At 37.5% G+C, this 6,317-nt stretch overlaps 1 long non-coding RNA gene across 6 annotated transcripts; it reads right to left on the bottom strand.

The window, feature by feature from the left end:
• Positions 1–293: 293 nt before the first annotated feature.
• On the bottom strand, positions 294–3,936 carry LOC133717856 (uncharacterized). Of its 6 annotated transcripts, none has more exons than XR_009849978.1 (6): positions 3,678–3,936; positions 3,372–3,560; positions 2,752–2,854; positions 1,445–1,524; positions 738–955; positions 294–448 (listed from the first exon to the last, which is right to left on the bottom strand). It is a non-coding gene; the product is annotated as an uncharacterized LOC133717856 (long non-coding RNA). The 6 variants fall into 6 exon arrangements; XR_009849975.1 differs by having other exon boundaries at positions 738–983; XR_009849976.1 differs by having other exon boundaries at positions 738–993.
• Between the last annotated feature and the right edge of the window lie 2,381 nt (positions 3,937–6,317).

Raw genomic sequence — 6,317 nt, forward strand, 5'->3', positions numbered from 1 at the left:
AGGCAACCCTATCCGGCTCACAATGTAATTGTTAGAAAAGAATGAGGACAGAATAAGTCATTTGGTAAATTTCATTAAAAATACTGTTCACTCCGTGTTTTCCACAGAAGCAGAATCCAAAAGCTGGTCCTTGGTTGCTTCTCACTTTCAGCTGCCGGGAGAAGCTATTTGGACCAAAAGCAACTTCTAGAGAATTTACCAAACACCATACCATTACCGCAAAAGCAGAAGCACCCCCAAAAGCAAGTCCAAAATCAATCCCAAACTGGGCCTTAATCTGAATAACCAACAAGATCAACGAGAACTCAAGTACCTTCCCAAGTTGATCAAATCCATCTAACTGGTTAAGCAACTCCATGAGTGTTCACTGGATTTCATGGTCTGCACTGGTCCCTTAGCTAAAACGCTGTCCACCAATAGCATCGATCTCATCCATAAAAATACAGGGCTAGACATGAAGTCAACAAATAAGGTATGCTTTTTAACAGTAATATACAGAGAAAATGCTGAACAAATTTCAAGCACAATAATCTGACCACGCAATTGGCCTGCAAGATGCAAACTTGTTTAGTGATTTGAAGAAATTTGACAATGTCTACATCAGGCACTTGTGTGTATTCAAGCAATAACAAATGCAAACTCTATACAGTTGACAATTGACAGTTGTGAAAGACTACATATTCATGGTTAAGTATCAAAGCATCACCAAAGAAGCAGTCAACTGGATAATCATATACCTTGGGATAGGTTGATATGCATTTCTGCACTGAGGAGGAGATTCCACATTTAGACATTCTGGTATACCTGTGCCAAGTAGTTTATCTTCTTCCAATTGTGGGTCCTCATTTCTTGACAAAGTTCTAATAGAGATCATCTCTAAGTTGCAAATGCGGAGGCAATCTATGACTCACATGCCAATGCTCTTGCACTACTTTGCAGCTAAAACTGTCAAAAACTTGTGCAGAGCCAACCCATAACATGGTCTGTTAAAATCTACTCATAGTTAATTTCACCCAAAAACAAAAAATGCACATAGTCAATTAAGTTTTTAATTGCAATTGACACAATCATCCAAGTGAATGCATTGTTGGAAACTAAAATCATAGATGAGTAAACTTATCATGCACATTACCTGGAAACTAAAATCATAGCCAAGGCAGCACATTGATCCATGTGTCAAACTTGTAAAAGTACAAAGATGCATAGTCCGCCATATTAGTTTAGCGAGGATCGAGGAATGATCAATTACCGTTCAACTTAAGTTTGAAAAGTTATACCATACCAATTTATTTTGTCTATAACTTAAAACAAGGGAAAGTATGGTTCAGAATATACCACAATTATTTCTAGGTTGTAAGTTTCTTTTCTTTGTTTTTTTTTTTTCCCGAAAGTGCTGGTACTATAAAGTGGAATATGAAAATGCAGACAAGGACTAGAGAATTACTTCTCTTTTGAACTCAGCCAAAGCAGCACCCAAGAAATCCTGGTCTAGGAACTTCTTCACAGCAACTTCCTGTAACTCAACTACAATCCACCAGCCAAAACTAATAGTCAACAGTTAATCTTAATTCCTCTTGTAATGGCTGTGAAATTAAATACAAAACAATTTCAAGCCTCAGCTAATGAATTAAGTAGATGCATAGTTCCAGGAAGTAATGGCAATATCAGAATCTACCATTAAAATAATGAGAACAAGAGTCCCAATCATGAAAAGAAACAAATCTTAGGTAGCCTATAAAAAGACTCGAATAAACTTGCTTCCCAATAAACACCAGAGCAATTTAAACAACATAGCAATTTGCCTACTTTACCTGATGTTGCTAATTTACATGCAATTTTATGACCTGCTAATTTACATGCAAAATTTCAAGCCTAATTACATGCAATCTTAGAGAAAATGCTGAACAAATTTCAAGCCCAATAGCATCGATCTCGTCCATTTTCTACTTAGAGGCTGATCAATCCTAACAAATTAAATCATAAGGGCTAAATACTGGTTACTACCTTGTGGTTTAAGTTCAAAATCAATTCAGTCCCTGAACTTCTAATTTCATCAAAAACACCCCTATACTTTCAATTTTGATCTAATAGGTCTAATTCGTTAATATTCTGCTATGGGTTCAACTTATAGTTGGATTATTTGATGAAAAACTTTTTATTTGATAGATTTCTAATAGTAAGACCCACTCCTAAATTGACTATGCATGTCACGTCAACACCACATCATAAAACATAGACCATATATGAGCCACGTCAACAAGTTAAATGACTCAATTATTGGAAGACTAACAGATTAGACCTATTAGATCAAAATTGAAACTGCAGGGGTGTTTTTGATGAAATTAGAAGTCTAGGGACTGAATTGATTTTGGACCTAAACCACATGGTAGTAACCAGTATTTAGCCCAAATCATAATAACCAAGAGTTTCCAGGAACTATGTTTATGTTTTAAACAAAGAAAGGTCCAAACTTTACTTACAACGTTCATTATCGAGAGTTCTCAGAAGAATCACTGAATCAAAAACTATCCAAAACAGCTCGAAGAATCACTAAATCAAAAACTATCCAAAATTAGTAATTCAGATTACCCATTAATTAGTACAGCAACTTCTTCTTCGTGTTCTAATGTTTGACTACCCATTAGTAAATAGCAACTTAGTAATTCAGATTATCAAACTAATATACATAACAGAATGTCAGAAACACAGTAAATTTCTAAATTGGATCAAGAAGGGTGAACTGCATAATACCAATGGTGATGAGTGACTTGATTGGTGAGGACGAGTTTGACTTGGGCTGCTTTAAGAACTTTTTCGGGTTCAACAAGATCCTTTGGTGCTCTCGTCAATAATTCTGATTCACCCAAAACCCAAAACAAAATCAGAAACAAAATACTTTACCAGATTACCAGCAAATCAGCGACTACCCATCACTCCATCAGTTAAATGAGTAAACAAGGGAATCTAAATGCAATCATATAAGAGGAAAACAAAACCAGGTGCATTACTGAAACAACATGTGTAGTGAAAGACCCAAATGAAAAATAAGCCAGAGAGATAGCAACTTAGACACGCAAAGGTCCCAAATCCCAGAACTCAATGGTCAACTTATCCAAATCATCCCCATACTCCATTTCCTCCAGAACCAGACAATTCATATTGAAGACCCACAAATTCTTCAGACCCATCAACCAACAACCGGCTAACTATTTCTTTTTAGCTAAGTTCGAAAAGAAATGTGTTCCCAGACACACACACACACACGCGAAATCACAAAAGCAATACAGAAATTCATGAAGTCTGTAATAAAACTGAAACAAAGCAAATTGGGGGAAAACAAAAGAAAAAAGAGAATTAGGAAAAGATAGTACCTTGGCTAGATAATGAGCTCTGTCAGTGCCTTCGACTTTCAAAAAGGTTGAAGCTTCCCTGAAAACGAAACCTGAAATAGCTTTGAGAACGACCTCCTGAGGCGGGCCTTGTTCATCCTTGGAGAGAGCGGGTTGGTTCTCGTTGTGGAAGCAACTGAGTTGGGTCCGTCTGGCGAATTGGCGGGTCAGCTGCGGAGAGGAGAAGTCATTTCGGGTTAGGAGTCATTCAAGGAAAAGCAATGGCAGATGACAAAGGCAAAATCAGATCTAGAAGATGATAGAATTCGTTAGAGATAGGGACTTTACCGGATCGAGAAGCCTTGAATTGATTTGGGTAATGCAAAGCGGAGCTTTGATTATCGACTAGGTAGATGGAGTTGGAGGCAGATTTGGAGAACTGAAGAGCGAGCCCCAATTCGAACCCTAATTTCTCGCTGGAGACTAAGAACAACCGGTGAATTAGGGTAGAGGATTTGGGTCGGTATATCGGGGAAGAAAGAATAGAAGCGAGGAGCTGGACTGAGAGAGAGGCTTAAGCTCAGCATTTTGACAGAGAGACTGCCCCCGGGGGGGAGGGGGGGGAGGATGGGAAGGGAAAAATACGTTTGAGTGGTTGTAGCCCTCTTCTTCTTTTGTTTTTCTTCCTTTCCTTCTTTCTTTCTATCGAACATATATATGGGGTTGGTGGCCATAATTTTAGTTCATCCCACAACAGATGGTAAAAACTGTCGTAGGAGAGTATACATAAAATGATATGTGCCAAAAGAAGGAGGGAAATTTGCCGCTGCCTAGGTTTGGTGGGAGGATTTCAAATCGATTTGAGCCAAAATGAAAATATTACTGCCGCCTATGTTCCTCATTCAGACAACAGAATGACAATATCTATTGTACAAGATTTTTCATCTTGCCCTAGGTACACCTAGTAGAAATTGTCAAATTGTCATACAACGGAAATAACTAGACCATTGTACCATGCAACACATTTCCACAACAGAACATGCATAATTCTGTTGTGTGATAAAGTTGGTGAACTTGTCTTCGGAGGGAATTTTGAGTTCAGTGATGGCGGGATATCTACCTCTAAATTTTGTGTCATTCATACAATGGAACATGCATAATTCTGTTGTGTGATAGAACTCTGAAGAAAAAGTTCTCAATTTGGTAGCATTCCCACAACAGAACTTCATTAACACCGTTGTACAATGGAGTTCACGTTATCAGACGACAGTAAACTTTTATTCTCTTGTCTGATGGGTGTTGTGTGATGCACTTTTTGTAGTAGTGTCGGTATAGTTACTGCTTGACAAGCAAAGAACATGTTGCCATCATTGTCTTGCTCTTCAGTGAAGTGTTCTTGATGCTTGTTTAGATTGCAATCCTTTTGCACATGTCTAAACCTGTTACAGTTTTGACATTTTGGCTTTCCTTTAAACCAACAAACACCAATGTGAAACTTTCCACAAGTTTTGCATTTCACCATAGCAATATAACTTGGACTACCTTTTTCTTCATTGCTGCTCTTCTTTTCCCACTTCTTGTTTTTGCCTTTCCAATTCTTCTTAGGCACATTGCTTTTTCCTTGAGAGGAACTAGATTGATCAGAGTTCTTTGAACTAAGGTTAAGTGTTTGAAAGGCACTCTCCATTGCACTTTCAGCATGCTTATTCAACCTTTGATCATAGGCTTTTAGATAACCAATGACTTTTTAAACCCCAAAAGTTTCAATTATATCTTTTGTCATATCAATAACAGAAACTATGGAATCAAACTTCTCTGATAAGCTAATAAGTATTTTTTGAACTACTCTCTTATCATCTAGAGTTTCTCCATAAGCTTTCATTTGGTTCACTATATTTGTTAGCCTAGTGAGATAATCTTCAAGAGATTCACCATCTTTCATTCTAGTATATATTCAAAATCTCTACATAAAGATTGAAGTTTCACAGCTCTAACCTCAGTAGTACCTCTGTACGTACTCTTCGTCTAGAACATCCCACGTAGATTTTGAAGTCTCCTCATTTGAGATTCTGGGGAAGATTTCATCTAAGACTGCTCCATGGATTATTGCAAGAGCTTTAGCATCCTTCTTCATGTTTGATTTCAGCTCCATCTTCTAAGCTTCTATCAAACCTTCCGTATTTACCGGAGTATCAAAACCATCTTCAACTAGATACCAAATATCATAGGATTTAAGGATTATCCTCATCTTGATTCTCCAGAAATCGAAATTTTCTCCAACAAATATTGGAGTTCGAAGATCACCACTTGAGCTTGAACTTGCCATGGTTGATTCTTCAAGAAATTTGATTAATTTCTCCTTCTTCTTCTTTTTTTTTAGAAATCACAACACCCAGCTTAGCCTTGATCAGACTAAGCTATGATACCAGATGTTGGGGTTGAGCTATTACTCACCTCCTTTGATCCAAGCTTGCTGCCTTATTATGCAACTGCTCTTCAAAACTCCAATCAGGTACGTTGCCTTGATTAGCTTCTTAGATCAGTTGATATTTATCTCTTGCACTCAATCACACACATACACCAATATATATTTGATATAGAACTGATGGTATAAACACAGATGCAAGAAGATGATTTTGTTGAAAGAAGAGGCTGCAGCACTCTCTAATGCTCAGTCCTCTGTTCTGATATTTCTCGATCAGATTCTCTGTTTCTCTTAGAGTGTTGCAGCTGCCATGTTAGACACACCACACCCCTAAGTACAAAAGTCAAGGAGCATTAAATGTCTTACAACAACTTATTTAACTAGAGTTAAAAACTAACTAGCATAAGGTTAAAGTAAACTAAGCATTAACTTTAACAACGTCATCCTTCTTCTTTACTGTCAAGACTTTACTGAGCTAAATATTACCCGGAAGAGGATGTTAGGGCTGCTAGTCTAACTTCTTCTCCCTCAGCTTGTTGGAGAGGAATTTTTTCAGCTCGTAA

Source organism: Rosa rugosa, chromosome 6 (genome assembly GCF_958449725.1).
Source record: "Rosa rugosa chromosome 6, drRosRugo1.1, whole genome shotgun sequence".
Taxonomy (NCBI): Eukaryota; Viridiplantae; Streptophyta; class Magnoliopsida; order Rosales; family Rosaceae; genus Rosa; species Rosa rugosa.